At 47.9% G+C, this 21,493-nt stretch overlaps 1 protein-coding gene across 7 annotated transcripts in view; it reads right to left on the bottom strand.

The window, feature by feature from the left end:
- The window catches only part of NMNAT3 (nicotinamide nucleotide adenylyltransferase 3), a 114,416-nt gene extending 93,544 nt beyond the window's left edge, over nucleotides 1–20,872 (bottom strand). For 6 of the 7 annotated variants that reach the window (XM_053221386.1, XM_027061729.2, XM_027061730.2 and 3 more), the window contains exon 1: nucleotides 20,733–20,867. The gene's annotated coding sequence lies outside the window, so the exon portion shown is untranslated. Of the gene's footprint in view, nucleotides 1–15,239; nucleotides 15,366–20,732 lie in introns of all 7 variants that reach the window. The other variant, XM_053221384.1, reaches the window with a different exon arrangement.
- Nucleotides 20,873–21,493: the final 621 nt, after the last annotated feature.

Below are 21,493 nucleotides of genomic sequence, written 5' to 3'. Positions count from 1 at the left end.
AGACACAGCATAAGCAGGGGAGGGGCAGAGAGAGAGGGAGATACAGAATCTGAAGCAGGCTCCAGGCTCTGAGCTGTCAGCACAGAGCCCGACGTGGGGCTCGAACTCACAAACTGTGAGATCATGACCTGAGCTGAAGTCAGAGGCTTAACCGACTGAGCCACCCAGGCGCCCCTATCAGGCACTTTTTAGGTCTACTAACTTCTATTTTGTCAGCACATATACTGTGCCTGTTACTACAATGTCTTTTGTGTTATCTTTAATCTTTGCCAACACTGCACAGAGAAGTATTATCCTTTTGTTTCTGATGGGGACAGTGTAGCCTGGGGCTCTGAAGCTCAGCGCTTGGCCAACGATGATGCGGCACTAGGAAAAAAGGAACCAGAACAAGCTCCTGTCTGATCACAAAGGCCGGGTCATTTCACATCCCACTACCTTTAAGGCGCAGAAACCCAGAGGGGCTTCCAGGCTAGCCCCAGACTCTTTGGTATTCAAGATGAGCTCATTCACTTTTGCAGGAAACAACAGATGTAATCAGCATATTAACCATCCTTTAGACATCAATCATAAATTCTTCCCTCAAGAGTAAATTGCTCTCCTCCTCTCTGTGTACCTCAAGATCCTTGCATGAGTAAGGACAGGTAAGGGCAGATTAAAGTGCAGGTACCTGTCCCTCAATAGCAAAGGCAAGGGGACTTCCACTCAAAGTTGAGCAGGCGTGCATCACGGGGGTGTGTGTGCGCAGTGGGGAGTGTGCCGTGGCTGTTGCGGGTGTTGCATGGGTGTCACACAGGAGCATGTGCTATAGACGGTGTTGTGGGGGCTTGTGGCGGGGAGGCTGCCGTGGGGGTAGGTCTGCGGCGTGTCTCAGGGGGAGGTGTGCTGTGGATGTGGCGGGGGGAGTCAAGTGTAGGTGACGGAGGGGCTGTGCTGCATAGTGTGTGGTGGGAATCCTGTCGTGGGGGATGTTTCCAGGGCATTATGCGGCGGGGGTATATTATGGGATGGGCCATGAGGGTATACTGTGGGGGTTTGCTGTGAGGGTGCGACCTGGGGGTGGTGTTAGAGTTGTGCTGTGGGATATACGGTGGCTGGGGGAAGTTGTGGAACTGTGTCATGGGTGTGTTGGGGGTGGGGAGGATCCAGCAGGTTAGGGTTAGGGTTAGGGTTAGGGTTAGGGTTCAGTGCTGTGGGGCACCCTACAGAGCCCACTGCCAGGCCTGAGAAGGCTGCCCTCGCCACTGCACCTGCCTGATCCCCTGATGGCGAGCTCATGCCCCAGCACTCCACCTTTCCCCCCCTCCCCGCCACAACTGGGTCAGGATATCCAGTGAGATATTGGAGCAACGTGTTCTGGAGCTCTGCTGGTTGCAGAAGGCACTCTTCCTCACTCACTCATACCGCCCTTTCTGTGGCAGGGACCACATCTAACACGGCCTCTGCACAGCCCCTCCCAGGGCTCACTGCCAAGACAATGCTCCTAGGGACCCTCCAGGCCACAGCATGGGTGAAGGAAGGAAAGGCCCTTGGCTTTCTCCTCTTGCAGCAGGCCCAGCACAGGGGAGCCACAGTCCTCTACCAGCGCAGCAGCCTCTCTGAAGAACCCCGTCCTTCCCTCCTGGTTCGCCCCTCTGATCCTCCAGCCCATCTGTCTTTGGCAGGAGCCTCCTTGGCAAGACTCACCAGAGTGGCAAATGCTGGAGAGCTCCGGCATGCGGGTGGAACACTTGTTTGTTGTTCTGAATGTATATGCCAATTCCCTCCCCCTATCTTTAAAACTTTGTTTTTTTTTAATGTTTGTTTATTTCTGAGACAGAAAGAGACAGAGCATGAGCAGGGGAGGGGCAGAGAGAGAGGGAGACACAGAATCTGAAACAGGCTCCAGGCTCCGAGCTGTCAGCACAGAGCCCGACGCGGGGCTCGAACTCACAGACCGTGAGATCATGATCCGAGCCGAAGTCGGACACTTAAACGACTGAGCCACCCAGGCGCGCCCCCATCTTTAATACGAAAGATTTTGAAACATACTGCAAAGGTCAGAGAATTTTAAATGAACACAGATACCGTCCACCTCGATTCTACCATTAATACTTTATTATGCTTGCTTTGCTATGTATCTACCCCTCTATCCATTCATCAATCCGCCTTATTTTTTTGATGCCTTTCAAAGAGGCGGACAGCAGTGCACTTCTTCCTAAACACTTCGGCATGTGTATCATTCACTGGAGTTCATTATTTGTTCGGTGTTCTCTTTCCTTTTTGGACAAACCATAAAATACACACATCTTGAGGTGGACCATTCAGTGCACTTTGACAAACGCATGCACCCGTGTAACAGCAAGCCTTACGAAGATACAGAACATCCTATCACCCTAGAAAGCCCTCCTCTCCTGTCCCTTCCCACTCAGTCTCCTGGTCCCACATCCCCCAAGCAACCACAATTCTGAATTTTTCCACCATAGATCAGTTCTGCTTATTTTAGAACTCTACGTACAAATGGCATCATACAGTGTCTAGTCTCATCCACGTTGAGCTTTTGCTCAACATAATGTCTGAGAGATTCACACAGGTGGTCGTGTGCAATAGTAGCTTGTTCCTTTTCATTGCTGAATAGTATTCCATTCTTGGGCTATGCCATAGTTTATCTATTCTCCTATGGGGTGATTCTTTTCTTAGAGGTAAAGATGGTCACCTAATGGAGATTACTCGGCTATGAAGTCACTCGCACTTCCATTCTGACTTGGTTCTCTTACGGGCAGAGAAGCAGATGTGCTCAGAGGTAGCACAACCCTGCCTGGCCCGTGAGAGAGGATGAAGGACAGAAATAATATAGTCCATCACCTTTGTGAAAAACGTAAAAGGTACAGTTCTAGAATAGAGACTCCCAAAATGTGATGGCATGTGAGAGGAGTGAAATGTTCTTACAGATGTGTCCTGTATCTGGCCTGTGAGACTAGTTTTCCTACACGAAGGGGATATATATGGTTTGATTTTTAAATGAATTTTTTCATGAAAAAAACTTCATTTAAAGACATTAAATACACAAGGAGGAAAGAGATGGAAAAAATCATGAGACTTGCAGATGACGGAGGTAACAGTCCCTAGAGCTGTGTAGTCAGTCCTGGAAGCACATTAAAATCACCTGGGAGTTTTAAAACCACCCATGCCTGGGTTCCACCGCCAGAGTCTCTGATATGATTGGCCAAGGTGTATCCAGGCATCGGTAGGTTTAAAAAGCTCCCCAGACAACGCTACTGCGCAGCTGGGATGAAAAGAACGGTCTGGAAATCAGCAGTTCTCCCAGTGCGGTCCCTGGGCTGGCAGTGTCAATGTCACTTGGGCGCTTATTAGATATGCAAATTCTTAGGCAACACTTCAGAACTACTGGATCAGAAACTGGGCCTGGGGCCCAACAATCTGGATCTTCACGAGCCCTCCAGGTAGAAGTGATGCAGCTCAAGTTCGTGAACCACAGTTCAAGGGGCAGGTGTGACAGGCCCTAGAAACAGCCCTCAACTAGCTCCCAACACTGACATCTGTGTCGTCATGGTACCAATCCAGCCAGGGATAGTCAGCTCTGCCTGATCTAGCCCCCAGGAAGCCCTTTTCCTCCCTGAGACACGGTGGCGGGGGGGGGGGGGGGGGTTGGTGGTGGTGGTGGTGGTAGTGATGGCCAGGTGGTAAGCAGCTGTTGACCAATTACCAAGGTGACGACATCCTGGGGTCTGCTGTGTCTTAACCTCAATTAATCCACAAGCCAGTTAATCAGCCCCCAGAAAATCCAGTGTTGACTGTAATTTTATTTTCATGATTTTTGATTATCACTGACCTCCTTCCACTTCATTACCCTTGTTAATTGAGAATTGACTATGCAGTTAAAATGAATGTTTCCTCCACTAACAGAGCTGTACCAGATTCATCTTAAAGTCCCTTGCAGCTCAAAAAATGTGATGAGTCTACGGATATATTGATCTGATACAATTCATTTCACCAAGAATTTATGAAATTACCACGCAGAGGTCACCTGTTATGCGTTCATACGTCTAAAGGCTTACAGGAAAGAAACCGAGTTTTAGTTGAAGAATAACACTGTATATGGAGAGCCTAACCAGTACTTGGCCGAGACCGGCTTACTGGTTAGCAGTGATGTCTGTATTAAAAGATGCTCAACACGGTGCTACACATTTGGCAAAGTCCTTGGAAATGCTGAGAAGATAAGGTAAGAGCAAGCACTCTGGGGGCTGTTCGTCTTCACTGGCTGGCTATTTTGATAAGGAAAAATGCAAAGGAAGCAGAGGCTAACAGGAGATCAGGGAACCTGATTATCTATTCCAATGCTGAGTTTGAAAAATGAACCTTCGTGTAAAACCCAAAAGATTACAGAACTCGCCAAAGGAAATGTGCTGGGGAATCTGCAGCAACAATGGAATTCCTAATAAGTAGTATGTACCATGAGGAGATGTTTGACAAAACACCATGGTCCTTTTCTCGTATAATAACACAGCAAAGGAGTAATGCCACCATGAAGGAAAAGTCAGCCTGCCTGTGCAAGGATAGTCACCCACTGCAGGGAGCCCTTCAGTGACCAGGCATTAAAGAAGACTCGGCCAGCTGTCTCTTACTTTACTCAGGACTGCCTAGAAACACCTCTACAAAAGCAACTGCACAACTAGGAGGGCCAGAACCAGGTCCCATGATATGACTTCCTCTCCAGGCCGGCTCCTCCTCTGAGGACTGTCCCCACCGGGCCCTGTCACGCCCCTCTACCTCAGCTCCCAAGTTCGTCCCTGCCACTGTGGTCATTTATCTGTGGGCCTCCAGAGTGTAGAGCTGTGTCTCATTTAGCTTAAGACTGAGTACATCCTAAAGGGCTCTGTGAATGATTTTTATTAAAAAAAGAAAAAAATCACTTTTTTTTTTTTTTTATACAAAAACCACATACAGAGATGTAGAGGAAATAGCATAATGAACTGCCAGATAGAGGTCTCCAAACGGTCATTAACACATTTCCACATTTATTTCATCTTTTCTTCCCCCTGGAAGTCTGTTAAAGTCCATTACAAAAACCATGACATTTCACCTCTAAATATTTCAAAAATAAAGGACACTTTCTAAGAATATGAGAGTTTCTTATTTATCCACATCATGCTCAGTCCTGATAAAATTAACAATAATTAACAAAAATTGCTCAATATCCTGTAACACCAGTCCGAATGTCAGCGTATGCCTTCCGAGGAAAGAAAAGATGGATGTAGTTGTGGTGACCCTGAGAAAGCAGATGGAGGGCCCCCACAGGGCCCAGGAAGCCAATGTGCGTCACTCTTGTCCCACCTGGGGGCCCCACCATTCCCAGGGGTGCAGGAGGGCATGGAAGGCATTCCCTGGAGTGGGGCCTCCTTCTCGAGACTGGGGGGACCTTGCCCCCACAGGCCACTGCATCCAAACACTCCCATGCTCTGTCCAGTCAGCCTGTGGGCAGGCCATCTCTCTTCTCCCACTCAGTGACCAATTTTGCCCAGGACCTGGTGGGGTCAAACGAACCTAGCCTGTAGTCCCAGCACTGTCACTGACAAGCTATTTGACCTTGAGCAAGTGGCCTAACTTCCTGGAGCCTCTGTTTGCTCTTCTGTAATATGGGAAATAAGGCCTGCCCCTGAGGGCCGACATAAATGAGACCACGGCACGGGCTCTGTCAGAGAGCGCCTAGCAAACTGCCTGGGCCACAGCAAGCTCACTCAAGTTCAGCTGCCGACACTGTGGCGGTACTAACCTTGGAGGCCACAGGGCAGCCAGAGGCATTAGGGTGTGAGGGGCAGGCCGAGGGAGGCCCTATCCTACCAGATCTCTAAGGCAGGGCTTCCCCTGATGGAAGAGGTCACAGGGTCAGTCCTTTCCTAGCTCCCGCTCCCTCAGTGCAGGATGGCGTTGCCAGATGAAGGGCTGCAGAACTGGAGGAGGGAGGCCTGTGGACGATCAGAGTAGAAGTTCCTGTGAGGGGGCCTTTGACCACCTACCTGGATCATCTGGTATCTCCTACTGATCTAATAGCCCTGAACCTTATCTCAGAGGCACCAACCTTGGTTCCTCAAAGACACCTGCCATCAACTATTCACCCTTCATTCTGAAATAATGGTCACCACTGCCCAGCACTACCACTGCCTGCCATCAACATTACTATTCATCAAGCACCGACTACATTCCAGGAGATTTGCTGGGTAATTTTCAAACTTTATCTTTCCGACTCCATGCTGCAGTTTTTTGAGACAGGTATGACTATCCCCCTTTGGAGATGTAGTAGTTTCCTGTTGCTGCCGTAACAAATTACCCAAAACTTAGTGGCTAAACACAACATACATTTTATTATTTTACAGTTCTGGAGCTCAAAAGTCCAAAGGGGTCTCACCAGCTAAAATTAAGGTGTCAGCAGGGCTGAACTCCTTCCGGGAGCTCGAGGGAAGAATCCACTTCTTACCTTTTCCAGCTTTCAGATTCTTCTTACCTTTTTCAGCTGTCACATTCCTTAGTTCATGCCCCCCTTCCGTCTTCAAAGCTATTCATGGCTGGCCTAGTTCTTTTCACAGTGCATCAGTCTAACTCTCCTGCCCTCCGCTTTCACTTACAAGAACATTTATGACTACATCAATCCCACCTGGATAATCCAAGATAAGGTCAGCTCATTACCAACCTTAATTCCCCCATGCCATGTAATCGAACTTATTCATGGGTTCCAGAGATTAGGACATGGACTTTTTGGAAGGCCATTATTCTGTCCATCATCACAAGTAAGGAGACTGAAGCACAGGGAGGTAATGGGGTTTACTCAAGGTCACACAGCTATTAAATGGCACTAGACTGAGGAGTGAGATTATGGGAAGTCCAACTAAGCTCTGCTCTTGCTGCTTTGCTGTGTGACCTTGGGCAAGCCACTTAACTTCTCTGTCCTGTTTCCTCATCTATGAAAAGAAAAGGCTATCTACACACGAAGATGTCTTCTAGCAGCCAGTCTATGACCACCTGAGGATCTGGGCCTTCCCCTAACAATGAACATGGATCACAAGGTTAAGGACCCCATGAACCTTCACCTGGTCTGTCCACACTGACCAAGACTCAAGTACTGACCATGAAAGGGAGAGATGCTGACTTGGTCATGGCATGGACATCCCTCTCTCTCCTGGATGGAATTTTCTAAGGCTTTTGTCCTAGGAACCATGGACACATGGATGTAAGGGCACTTTACTGACTTACACCAAACCCCCCTCCCAGCACACCACACAATAGTTGGCCTACTATTGTGTTTCCCCTCCAATTCCCAGCTTAGAGGGAAATAAAGATTGAAGTTTCTTTGTACAATAAAAAGAAAAACAGGGTGTCAGAAAATCAGATAATAAACATATATGGATGTATAGTATTGTTTGTTGGGAATTCCTAAACCAGGGTAGAAAAAAAGCTTTTTTTTTTTTAAATAAATGTTTATTTATTTCAAGAGGGGGGGGGGGTGCATGTGTGTGTGAGCAGAGGGAGGGGCAGAGAGAGGGGAGAGAGAGAATCCCAAGCAGGCTCCATGCTGTCAGTGAGGAGCCTGATGCAGGGTTCGATCTCACAAACCCTGAGATCATGACCTGAGCCAAAATCAAGAATCAGACACTTAACCAACTGAACCACTTAGGTGCCCCTCTCCTCTTGTTTTTTAATGCAATTTTTATACAGAAATTTTCAAACATATACAAAAGTAGAGAGATTAGGACAATGAACCTTTTCTTGACTCCTAGACCTATGACCTCCAATTCAGGTATTCTTTTTTTTTTAATGCTTATTTATTTTTTGAGACAGGAGAGACAAGGCATGAGCAGGGGAGGGGCAGAGAGAGAGGAAGACACAGAATCCAAAGCAGGCTCCAGGCTCCGAGCTGTCAGCACAGAGCTCGACGTGGGACTCGAACCTACAAGCTGTGAGATCATGACCTGAGCCAGAGTCGGACACTCAACCGACTGAGCCACCCAGGCGCCCTCAATTCAGGTATTCTTTACAAGCTGAAATTCTAATTCTGAATTACCATCTGCAGTGGGCAGCTCCATGTGTTGGTCCTGCATCCCTTTGTTTTGAAACCTGCTCTCCCACAGCTCCTTAGGATTCTGGAAAGTCTATCAAGATGCTAAGGAAACTAACTTCCTAGAAAAGCAACTATTACAGGAGACAAATGGACAAATCAGAGCCCCTTTGCTATGGACGTTGGAGAAAAGAGTGTCTTCTTCTGAAATCAGGAGTTATAAACTCCACATAAACCTGGAGTTGTCATCATCCCTACCTTAGAGAGTGAAGCCAATACAGTGGTAGAAAGAGCTGAGAGAGAGACAGGGTGAGATTCCTAGTGCCATCCTCTGAGCACCTGGATCCAGCTGTGCCTGATACCCTGAAACTTTTCTATTATGGCCATATTCCTAGCTTTAACATAATTTGAAAGAAGTTTCTATTCCTTACAAAAAATTCTAAACATACACCATCCCAGAGAGCTTTCTTTTAAGCCACAGCACAACTGTCAATCTTCCTTGTGAAGGGTCAAGTTTGGCCTTCTTAATTTAACAAAAACAGTGTGTATTCCTTAAGGCATGCATTTCCTAACAGAAACAGAAAAAGTATGTGATTTAAGCATATTTCCTCAACAAGGGAAGAATTCTGTTTTGCTGGATTTCTATAGGACAGTAACTCATCAATGATATATCTTCGTACTATATGATGACCACCACGCACACTTTCCCCCAATGACCCCTGCTGGTGCTACTTTTGGATAAGACAAGCTGCCAGGGAGTGGTTCCGGGCTGGCCCGGCTTGGGCCTGAACCCACAAGACCAAGCAAAACAGAATGGGACCTGATTTCAGTTTCGGGGACAGGCTGGAGTGATAACAGGAACTAGGAGATGTGGCCACAAGTGCAATTAGAGGAGGGGAACACAGGGCACCCCTATACTTAGTCACCTACCCCTGCTCTTCCTTCTTCCCCGCTCTTCAGTACAGGCCACCTCTGTATGGTGTGGACACAGAGTGCCCTGTACTAGGTAGAGCAGAAATGAGCGACGGTGGCCACAGTCCAGGAGAGGAGGCAGGGGAAATGCCATGATGGGATGAGAGGAGAGGTGGATAGGAGGAGGATGCACAAAATTGCCCACAGCTCTCAAGGAAGGCTTCCAGTACATTCTCTCACCTGAAGGATGGCATATTTGACTGCGGTAATGCCTGCACTTGCCTGGTGCCCACCGATAGAGAACTAATTAAGTAAACTAAGGTAAAGGCACAGAGTACAATACTCTGCATCTGTGTGTGTGTGTGTGTGTGTGTGTGTGTGTGTGAGAGAGAGAGAGAGAGAGAGAGAGAGAGCGAGCGAAGGGAAGGAGGGAGAACAAGACAGCTCTCTGTGTACTGATAAGGAAATCTCTCCCAGATATATTGTTAAGGAGACACAAAAAAAGCAAAGCACAGAACAGAAATATAAAAATACCTATAAATGCTGAAAGAATATAAAGCAACAGAGCAGTGTGGCTATCTATGGGGAGGCAGGCATTCGGGATGAGAAGGAATATTTTCACAGTATACATTTACACTTATTTTTTCTGAACTTTCCAACCATGTGAACATGTCACCTACTCAAGAAAATTTTTAAACAAAACAGAAAACTGCGACATGGCAGGTAGCTCTCAAAGGAACAGTCACGCCTGTGTGGGGACTGTGGCACAACGTATTTTCCAGCATAGCCATCATGTGACAGGCCTTCCATCAAGAGGTGGGTCTATGTTCCATCCCCTTGAAGCTGGGAGCGATGGTAAATAGGGCAAAAGTGACATTATGAGACTTCTGAAGGTGGCCCCCTGGGATACCCGGTCTTAGAACCCATCTGCCATGCTGTGAGGAACCCAGGCCATATGACAACATGTTCCAGCCAACAGCCTGGCTCAGGTCCCGGCCACCAGGCCTTGAGACGGCTCCAGCCCCTGCTACCATCTAACTGCCACTGAATGAGAGACCCAGAGTGAGACCTGCCTAGCTGAGTCCAGGGAACACCCGGAACTGTGAGAGATGCTAACTAAACGACTGTTTGCTTTCAGGCCCCTGAGCGTTGAGGAGGAGCTCTTGGTTTGCACCCCTGTCTGACGCTTCATTTTCCAAGATGGGAGCTTTCGGACAAACTTACAACACTTGACCTGAGGAGGTAGCAGAAACAACCTGAGAGGGGCGAGTGTTTGGCTGGCCCTGTGAAAATAGGAATCATCTAGAACAAGTGCAACATGCTGACTCTGGATGCCAATGGGAATCAGAAGAGGCCCCATTCAGCAGGCTGAAGGTCTGGGCAGAGAGGGGGTGCACGAAGATGAGGACGCAAGAGGCATCTATGTAAAGGTGATAGTTAAAAACCAGGGGCCTGGATGAAATCATTCAGGTGGAGTGCACGGACAAGAGGAGGCCAAGGGGAGAACCCTCGGGCTGTCCCCCTGAAAATGCCAGCAGAGGAAAGGCAGCGGGTAGAGAGATCAAAGAAGAGGCAATCAGGCAGGAAGGAGGAAAATCCAAGAAAGAAGGGTTCAAGAGCTGAGCCTGGTCAGAGGCCTCAATGTTGTATAGAAGACATGTACAGGGAAAGCGCAGAAGACCTGGCAACATGGCAGTCACTGGTAACCTACAGCAGAGCAGCCTTTCCCAAGTGGTAGGGAAAAAAAAAATTAAAATCTCAATGCATTCCCATTAATACAAATTACTCCAATCGAATAGCAAATAATGTGGACCTCCCTGCTTTATCTTCTGAGAAACACGAAAGGGAAAAAAAGGAAGAAAGGAAGCACATCAAATGCACGTGGTAGAAGGGAAAAGGCAAAGGCGACTACCATGGAGGAGCTGAGTAACCACCCTCCGCATGACATAGGCATGAATAAAAAGGCACAAGGTAATCACACCAACTGCCTCTTGCATTTTTTTTTTCTTTCTCTTTTGTAGCGGGACTATGAAAGATTTCCTTGGCCAACCATCCAAAGCAATGACAAGGATGACTAAAAAGGTGTGCAAGAGCGCTGGGAGTCCACAGGCTTCCCCCAGTGAGCCGGTTCTGATGAGCTGCAGGGAGCACTTTGCGGAGGAGCGTGCAGGAGGATGCAGGAGCGATGTCTGCCATGCACGCAGGACGCGGGAACAGGGCATAAACACCGGGATCCGCCATCTCATTCTTTGCAGAATGCATGTTGAACCATAGCTTCAAGGGAAATGGCCTCATTCCTCTAGAACACTGGAATCCCGAATCTTTTCCACACAAATTCTAACATGCCCATAACTCAAAGCAAAGGGTTTAGCTCCAAAGCCCTACTGAGCTTGCTACAGGAACAATTTTAAATCACCTCTTGGAGTAAGGCCTTCGTTTGTAGTGATAAATATTCCAGTGGAGTTAGTAATGATAAGTACATGGAAACGGCTTCTAGAATCTGCATTATGCCCCCAAATTTCCGCCACTATTCCTCTTCCGTGCATAGAAAAAAAAAACAAGCATATTAAATGGATTGAGACCCACAAAACTACAGAGTGCATTAAGTTGAAATGTCAGCACAACCATTTTGTACGCCTCAATTGTGAATAGATGTTTTGATGAAGAGCTTACTAAATCTTTAATTGGAGATAGAATGTTTCTACATAAAGGCAATGACTACAAAACATTTATCACAGTGCCGAACGCCATCACTACAGAAATTCTCTCCCATCCTTTGGTATTACTGTCAGTATGGCGAATCCAGTATTAATATTAAAACACAGCACTGGAGATATAATCGTGGGTTGACAAATGAGCTTAAATGTTGTCTCCCAATGAATTTTTCTTTTAAGATCATCTTAATGCACTTGAGAAATAACAGAAAACAGTCAAGGCACAACAAAGGTGGAAACACTGCCACAATAAAGATCAATCTTATTACACATTCAAGCCCTCTTTTCAAATGTTGGGGCTCAAACTGTACAGCTGTGAATACTAGCATTCTGCCACTTAAATCAAATAGTAATAGGCTATCCCAGCTCACAGGGAAAGATATGGTGATACTTTTCTTGTTTAAAGACTTCTTTCCACAATTTTTCATAGACTTTTGGGGTTTTGCTTGCTCCTTAATACACTCTTCCACTTAGTATAAAAGGGTCTCTGATTCAGCACGGAATTATGCATTTGGTTCTGTTCAATTTAGTACACTGATAATGTTCAAGGTGATCAGGGAAGAGGGTCACAGCAGACACTGTCAGTGCTCTGAGCATTCAGGCCTCAACTGTTTTAGGGCGCACCAGCTTGATTTCCACGTGCTACCGTCCGCATCCCTTTGCCCTGGAGTTTCACCTGGGGACGGGAAGCTGCCAGAAGTCCTAGAGAATTAACCCCACGTAAGGAGCAATGCTCAACCAATGACGGACAGCAGTAGTGGTATATTCTCAGTCCCAAGCCCCACAAGAAACTAACTCTGGGATGCGGGCTTCACACTGGCTGTGAGAGGTTCCCAGCAGATGTAAACTCCAGCGGTCCACACTGGTGACCTGCTCAGTGATGTCCTTCTCTGGCTCATTTCCCTATTTCCTGCTAGTGCTTCATGGGATGTCCTCCCAAATCAATCACCACGCTCAAATTCTTGTCTCAAATAAAGATGCGTATTATGATGTCCCAACGTACGGCCAACTGAATGAGTTCAAGAACTGCTGCTAGGCCCTTGCCAGCACTGGGCAGAGAGGATACATGGGTTTGGAGCCAACACAGGGAGAGCGGATATTAAGAATATAAAACCTAGCCCCAGGAGCACCTGGGTGGCTCAGTCGGTTAAGCTTCTGACTCTTGGTTTCGACTCAGGTCATAATCTCAAGATTTGTGAGTTTGAGCTCTGCATGGCTCTGTGCTGACAATACAGAGCCTGCTTGGGATTCTCTCTCTCCCGCTCTCTGTCTGCACCTCCCCTGCTTGCTCGCTGTCTTTCACAATAAATAAATAAAAACTAAAAAAAACCCCAAAAAACCGAAAACAAAACACACACACACAACAAACTAGTCCCAAAGACACTGGAGTACCAAGGCCTGAGTGGGGACAAGAAGCCAGAGTGACATCCGGGCTGCTCCAGACAAGTGCTGACCTACGAAGTGTGTGTGTGTGTGTGTGTGTGTGTGTGTGTGCATGTTGTGAGCAGAGATGCCTAAAACTTTTCCAGCAAGGTCCTCAAAGGTTGCAGACCCAAATCCCCTACCCCCACCCCACCAGTGAAGACCGGGAGGCCAGCAGAAGGATATAAAGTTACAAGGTGGGGAGGGGCAGTAGCTTCTTCAGCTTAAAAACCTGGAGAATCTGAATCTACACGCCAGAGCGAGCGCATCTGCAGGCCATTTAGATAGTGGAACCAGAGTATGTCCTTTGACCAGAAACATGGAGGCAGGGAGCCAACCCTGGCTTTAGGAACTATTGATTGAAAGATTTAATCAGGATAAGGCCATAAATGTAGTGCCCTTAAAACTGCAAACAACATGAAGATCATTATTTAACTTGGCTTGTTTCAGGATTTTTTTTTAAAGGAGAGTAAAAGTACAATATACAAAGTTTGAAATGTGAAAAAAAATTATTCCTACTTTCACTGCTGCAATGCAATTCTTTTTCCCTTCGAGGCATCCCTTGCAGACTGTTTCCCTGAATGTGCACTTAATGTAATAGCATTCTGTTCGCTGAGCACAGAATGACTTCCCAAGTTACTAATCTTCTTAGTTCTAAATACTGCATAATATTCCATCAACCTAATTTTTGGTAATTTGAATATACCCTCCTATACTATATATTCAGGTCACTTCTAAAAAATTTTTTTAATGTTTATTTATTTTTGAGAGAGAGCACACATGAGTGGGGGAGGGGCGGAGAGAGAGGGAGACACCGAATCCGAAGCAGGCTCCTGGCTCCGAGCTGCCAGCACAGAGCCTGACCGTGGGGCTTGAACTCAGGAACCCTGAGATCATGACCTGAGCCGTAAAGTGGGACATTTAACCTACTGAGCCACCCAGGCGCCCCTTGGGTCACATCTAAGTTTTCCCCACTATAAATAATGATGCATCTTTATACAGCGGCTTTTTTTCACTTTTCAAATTATTGTTTTTAAGACAGAATCCCAGAGGAAGCCAAAGTATTGGTAGCACTTCAGCGACCCCTGCAACAGGCAGCCCCCCTACCTTTATCATCTGCAGTCCTTTGATTACTCCCAAAATACAAAGTGGGTGAAACACTGGCATCCCTGTTCTCATACATACAAAGATTAAGACAAGCTTGACCAACAACAGCATTTTAAAACTTACACAGAAGACGACCAGACAGAGAACCAAAATGCAAAGCAGTCTTTGATACTATGCTTAGGACCCATGCAGTAAACACCTACTTCTGATCTCTAAAACGAACATTTGAAAGTGGATAGCAATTTCAGTTTAGACTCCCACACACTAATTCATGCAACAGGCATTCTGCCCTAATGAGCACCTGCTCACAGAGAGACTTCTAGCCTTTGAAAGCCCGCTCTTTGCCTGGCGTGGTGTGGTCCCCTTCATGACACTGCCATTCACTCTCTCCCACAAGCAACTTACTCAGCCAGAATTCGGGTGAGTTCCACGCTTGTTCTCATCATTCTTTTCCCTCCTCAATTGCAAAAGCTTTTCAGCGAACAGACTGGCTGATAGCAGAGCCGCTGATGGCTGTGGTTAGGATGTAATTAGGGTGAACTGCGTCGGTCGGCCTTGCTCCCCACTCTTCTCTGTTAAACACTGGGAGGAGGTGGCAAGGACCAGAATCGAGGCACTAAACCCTTACATGTCTGTCTTTAATAATGTTAACTCTGCTTCTGCAAGTCAGTTCCAACACTCCTCCCTGGGCTGTGTCCTGCCTTAACGGTTCACTTTTATAGGAGGAAGCAAGGGAGGAGGAAAGACGGAAGGGGAAAGGAGGGAAGATTAGCTCTAATTTCAAACCATCTTAGGAGCTCTGAAAAGTTCCACATTGACTGATGGACACATTTACTCCCCAGAGCCTTTTTTCATAAATACTTACCACTTAACATGCACTTCCAAGGGGAATAAACACTGTCACTGAGTGCCATCCTTATGGGAGGGTGATTTCCAGAGCCACTTCTTTTCTCCATGGCTCAGGGCCACAGGATTACGATCCTATTAAAGCTGTGCCCTGTGAATACGGCAGTCACACCCACCCCACCAAGACTGACCTTCTCAGTTTCTGCACAGCAACGCTAGTTGCCTTCCTTTGCTTCGGGGAAGATGGTAGCTCATCTCCTGTAATAAGGTCCACGTCTGAGACTGGTGGGGATCGAAGATGTATTTTGTCCTCAGCTCTGGCCAAACAAATACAATAACTCTCTAATAATATTCAGTCCTGAAGACAGAATGTTTCCTGGGGCTGTCTGGATCATGTCTTATTTGAAACCGGGCTGTTAGTGTTATTTTCTCCTTGCTCTCATTGGAACTGAACGGGACTGAAGGCAGGCACGGTGTCCCTCTGGAGGAGGTTCCTCTCGAGTGACTGTGCTGGGACAGCACTAGCTCCAACTGGATAAAATCTATGTTGGAACCTTAGCCTGTGTGCCCAGGGGTATCAAGGAAGGAAAAAACAAGCTTTCAGATAGACCCTGTCACTCAGAAGGGAGAGGGCTCCAGGGCCCATCTCCCAGTGGGCCAGATGGCCTGACTGCTGTCACCACCCAGTAGATGTGTGAGGCTAACTGGTGCACCCAATAAGACAACATCCAAGGAGGGGCTCTGCAAACTCCAAAGGGTTAAGTAAATTGAACATGAGCATTCTTCTCCCATTTCGAAGCTAAAGCGCAATTACTTTGGTTTTAAGTTTATTTATTTTTGAGAAGCAGGGGGTGGGGGCAGAAAGAGAGAACCCCAAGCAGGCTCTGCTGTCAGTGTAGAGCCTGATGCGGGGCTCGAACTCATGAACCGTGAGATCATGACCTAAGCTGAACCAAGAGTTGGATGCTCAACCAACTGTGCCACCCCAGGCGTCCTGAGATTCCTTTTTTAAAAAAAAATTTTTTTTAATGTTTATTATTGAGAGACAGAGCATGGGCATGGGAGGGGCAGAGAGAGGGGAGACACAGACTCCAAAGCAGGTCTTCAAAGGTCTATAAATGAGCATGAAGCCTCCAACCAACATTTATGGCCATATGTTATATCGATAGAGACTTTATTTCTGTATCCGTTCTACCTTTCCACATTCTCGTGGCAGGCCAGACTTCTCCTTGACAATAGTCAATCCAGTTTATAACATGACATTGTGTGTGTTCATGTGCTTAATTCTGTCTGTCCTTATAACCTGTCTCATGATGTCTATGGGCCACATGAGGGTTGAGACTGTGTCATTTTGGCTCAGCATTCTAATCCCCAGGACATTGCCTGAAGGATTTATGGAAGGAAGGAAGGAAGGAAGGAAGGAAGGAAGGAAGGAAGGAAGGAAGGAAAGGAGGGAGGGAGGACAACGAGCCAGGCACAGTGGTGGGCCCCAAGAACACCTGGTCCAATAGCTGCAGAAGTGCTCACAGCCCAGTCCAGGTCAGCTGGAGAAGGGCGTGGCTGGCACAGGTGCCCATCAGGACTGTGGGAAGAAGAGTGGATTCAGAATGGCTTCCCTGCAATGGGCAGGGCTTCTGCAGCTGCTCCAGAGATTCTAGCTTTAGGGGCGGCTCTGGGCAGAGGCAGGGACAGGGGGGAGGCACGGAGATGCAGATCAGAACTACACTGCACAGGAGGCCAGGCCCAGAGACGGTGCTCCTAGGTGAAAGCTCTCACTTCCAGAAGACACGGTCACCCTCATCCAAGGCCCCTGCATGCAAAATCCCATCCCTGAGAACCTTAGATTTCCCCAGATTCATACTAGCAGCAGAATGAATGCCTTTCTATTCCTATTTCCCAGATTGCTGCTATGGGTCTATGTGCACGTGACAGAGACAATGATGAGGGAACCTTAAGTCCACCGTGGTTTGTTAAACACCACCACGCAGAACTGCATGGCTGAAACAGTGGGGTAGGAGCTGCCATCCCAAGGCCTGTCCTGCAAAATGGGATACATCTGTCTTCACCAGGGAACTATGATAAACGAGCAAAGACAGACACTGGTCAGGACAAGCCACTTTATTTAAGAGCTTCGACAGCCCAAAGTGGTTTAACATAGAGGCATGGAAGATTTATCTGGATGATAAAACACTTGAACTTGAAAGGCACATAAATTATAATTTTGTAGGGTTTTTTCCTTTTAAGATTTCATATAGTCAAAGGCTTTAAGTAATGAGTGAAATGCACATAAAGTTGACTTAATTTCATACACGTTGTCTGGTTAGAGTCTGCAGAGAGTCTTTGCTTCTAGATGGGACTGAGTTCAGAGTTAATGCCACACACCCGTGTCTGTGGCCTTCTGTTTCCACATCACGGTGGACATCATTTGGAGGATTGATAAACAGAAAAATAATAACGGCAACGTTAGTGATTGAGCACTCACTATGCCACAGTCTGTGCAGTGAAGACTGTACTTTATATACTTATATACGAGCATTACTTACTACTCCTAACAGCCCTGTGAGTAACATACTATAGAAAGAGGACTTCAATTACTTTCCCTTTGACCTCAAGCTTTCTAATTAAGTTCTTCTTTCCAGCTTATCTCTTAAGGAGGCAAGGGACCCTGCAGGAAAGCATCCCCTGATGGGGACCAACACTACCCCACCCCCTCAAACAATAAGGAATGCCCTGAGCCAGCAAGACCCCCTGTGACTGACCCCAGGACAATGGACTTGACCTTAACTGCCCACCTGCATACACCCACCCACCTTCATCCCACATTTTCCTTATATAAACCTGGAACTATTTTTGGCACTTGGGCAACAATCTTCAAGACCCTAGTCTGCTGTCTTCCTGGTGTTGGCGTCACTGAAATAAATTCCTTTCTTGTGTTACCACCACTCCTCTCTGCCTTTGGATTCTGCCAACAGTAAGTGGCCCAGCCTGGTCTGTTTGGGGACCTTGGAGCCAGATGCTCTTGCGTCCCTGCACCCTGGCTACAGCATGGCTCCCATGTTCCGGATGCAAAAACTGAGCTTTAGAGTGCTTCTGTGACGCACAGGAGGTCACACAAGCAACTTAATCGGACTCCAAAGCTGCAGCATTCACCACCACACTGCAGTGTACATGAAAATAAGCACTTGCCTTTAGCAAGGACTTGAAAACACTAGCTATTTTGCCTTATCTATATACTCCTTTTTTTGTTTGTTTTGTTTTAAACAACACACTTTAACACAGAGAATTTTGCCTTGTGAGTTTATGTTCAGTCATTCGTCCATTCACCATTCATTCTGGGCCCAGTATTCTGCTGGATGCAAGATTTACAGGATTGGATTCCCCAGCTTCTAAACCAGTCTCAGGCAATTACTGTACCCAGGTGAAGGGCAGGGCAGGATGGGGCAGGGGCAGCCCCTCACAGGGGACCCATAATGAGCTGTGGGTTAGAGATGCACCTGAAGGAGACAATTTTAGATCTTTTACACTCTGGTCCCCACCCCCTCCCTTAACCCATAACTTTCTGGGCCTTTCCTTGGCCAGAGTCTTCAAAGACCTCAAACTCCCCAGGCCTCTGGACAGAGTGGCTCCCCAAGAGGCCTTTTATCATGCAGAACACTCCCTTCTCCAGTCCCAGCTGAAGTTTTGCGGTAAAACCAGTGCCCCAGATAACACAGCTCCTCAGCTAATCACCCTGCACAGACCCTCAGAGCCACCCCCTCGCCCCCACCTCCACTCTCCCCCTGCCTTGTTTCACCAATTTTTGTCCCAAATAAGAGATAATAACAGCAGCAGCAGTAGTAACTGCCTACATGTCAGGCACTGCTCGATGTACTTTGGGTACACTATCTCATTAAATCCCATAATAATCCTCTGCCCTGCACACTGTTACTCTTCCTATTTAGTTCATTTAGGGGAAGAGGAAGGGAGTTAATATTTCTTCAGGGTCAACTGTATGCCGACCACTGTTAAGCTTGCACAATCAGATAAGTGACCTGCCCAGGGTTGGTCACAGAGCTGGGAAATAAGGAGTAAGAATCTGAACCCAGGTCTGTGACCGCCTGGCCTAGTGTTTCCCTTCCCTTCTCTATGGCTGGCACTGCTGAGGTTTGCAAAGACAGCCCTCTCTCCCTCTTCCTCCAGCACCCTCTGTTAACATCGGTCCTGTTTTTATTACCACCACCCACAAACAGTGACAGACTCCTCTCTCAACTGTGTCCCCTGACTCTCTGGGCCTCCCAGCCAGTTTTCATGGAGCAGATCCTAAAGTCTACACCAACAGTGTAAACAGAGGCAAAGAAGAAACTGGGATCATTCAAGCCAATAAAACACACCAAGAGGCTAACAGGTGGTTCCTGAAGTGCCCACCCCACCCCACCCCCATCTTAAATCCCTGGGGTTTCAAGATCTGAGGGGTCCTCAGCTAGGGATCACAGGCTTAAGTCCTCTGGGGGAGTTTTTTGGCCAGTTGTCAGGGGTGACACCACCAATGAGAGTGAGCAGGTAACTATATGCTCTGTCAGAGTGTGAGACTTAAGTTCTGGGGGCTCATGGAACTGGCAGTAACAGGTGAGGCTTTCTGAGAAATGGTTACCTCCCCAGAAGCAGAGGGTCGCTCCCCAGCAAGGCCAGAGCATCAGAAGCCCTCCTCTGATGACTCCCAGAGCACTGAGCCCACCAGGCTGAAACTCGGTTTACTTCACCTGGCCCACCCTACAGGAGCTCTAGGAGGGCAGGCCGGAGGCAGATTTCTCACTGAACTCTCAGACGCAATAAAAAGTGAGTACTAGTTAAATGTTTCCAGAATAAATCACCAAAGATAGCATCATTTTAGAGAAAAGGCTGTTTGAGAGATTCTACTCAGACTAAGGAACAGGACTCTGGGAGAGGGGAAGTGGGTTTGCTCAGAGGCTGGCACACTCTTTAGTCCAGATCAGCATCCTGCTCCAGTCAGAAACGTTTCCAAATGTACTTCACTTACACCTGGGAACACCGCTCAGTCATGTAAATTCAACGCCCCAGTCTTCAATGCGTAGACACCCCCCCCCCAATTTTATAGAGCAGAAAGTTCAGGAATTGGCTTCCCCCCGCCCAGCTCTCTAAAGGCAGGCCCCACATACAAGCCACGTTCTCTCCTAACACAATGTGTCTGCTGTGTTGTTCTCCGCCCTGGAATTGACTCATGCTGAAGTTTGTGCTCCAGCACCCTTCACATTTGGGACCGCCGGTTAAATCCTCCCCTGCAACCTGCACTTTCTATCTTCACAGCTCTTACAGGGGTCTTACCCACTACACTGTGAGCTCCACCGCAGCGGGCACCACCACGTTCGTTCGCCCACTTCTGTATGCCCAGCACATGGCCCAGTGGCCGGCACTCGGTGGCACGCGGTAAGTTTCCGCAGGCTGCCAGAGTGGGGAAGGTGGGATCCGAACTCGTGTCTGCCGGGTTCGGGTCAGAGCCAAATGGTTCTAGGGGTTAGACCACGCTGCGGCGAGAATGCGCGGTGCGCGGGTGTACTGGGGAGGCGTTCTACAGTCTCTCCCACCAAGGACTGCTGCCGGGCTCCGCACCCCGCCGCCACCTGTAGCCACAGCGCCCAGGTGTGGGCCGGCGCCCTCCAGGGCAAAAACGGGCTGGTGGCGCTTACCTGCGTGCGGCGAGGCTCCGCAGAAGCACTCTGTGAGCCTCGGGGGACTGCCAAGGACTGGGGTATCCGGCTTGGCCCGCCCGCGGCCCTGCACCCGAAGACCGCGCGGGACGCCTCCTGGTCTCGCTGCGCAAGGCCCTCTGCGGCCTGGGAGCTACACGGAGAGCGGAGCCTGGCCCGCCCCCCGGGCGGGGGTAGGGCGGGTCTAAAGCTAACTTGACCCCGCGCTCCCCGGGCGCCCTGCCGTGGGCGGAGTCAGAGGTAAACTTAGCACTGCGCCCCGCCCCTTCGGTGGGGGCGGTCCCTAAGGGGGAACGAGGCACTGCGTCCCGCCCCTTTGTTCTAGGCCCCGCCCTCCCGCCCCACCACAATCCCCATCCTGCTCTCACCCGCTAGCCTTTTTTGTGTTCCGTGCCCCTTTGCTTTTTATTTTCTTGTTTTGTGTTCCGTTTTCTTATTTTTATTTCTGTATTTTTAAAAGATCGAATTAAAAAACGTATCAAAGTAATGCATGAATACTCTTTACAAAATAAAGTTACCTAATGTTCTTATAATGAAAGCAACAAGCCCTTCTCCCTTGCTCCCCACACGTGGCCCTTTATATGAGTTCCTCCATTTAGTTCTTCTGGTGGTCACCCCCTTGTCGCTAAAAAAAAAAAAAAAAAAAAAAAAAAAAAAAAAAAAAGCTTACATAGCGATTTCTTGATTTATCTATTGACTTTCTGCCATGTTAGATGAGGATTTACTCTCTTACTGTGCCC

The sequence above is a fragment of the Acinonyx jubatus genome, chromosome C2 (genome assembly GCF_027475565.1).
Source record: "Acinonyx jubatus isolate Ajub_Pintada_27869175 chromosome C2, VMU_Ajub_asm_v1.0, whole genome shotgun sequence".
In the NCBI taxonomy this organism is placed as follows: domain Eukaryota; kingdom Metazoa; phylum Chordata; class Mammalia; order Carnivora; family Felidae; genus Acinonyx; species Acinonyx jubatus.
Note: the sequence above shows the minus strand (reverse complement) of the source record. Positions and strands in the feature narration are given on the sequence as shown.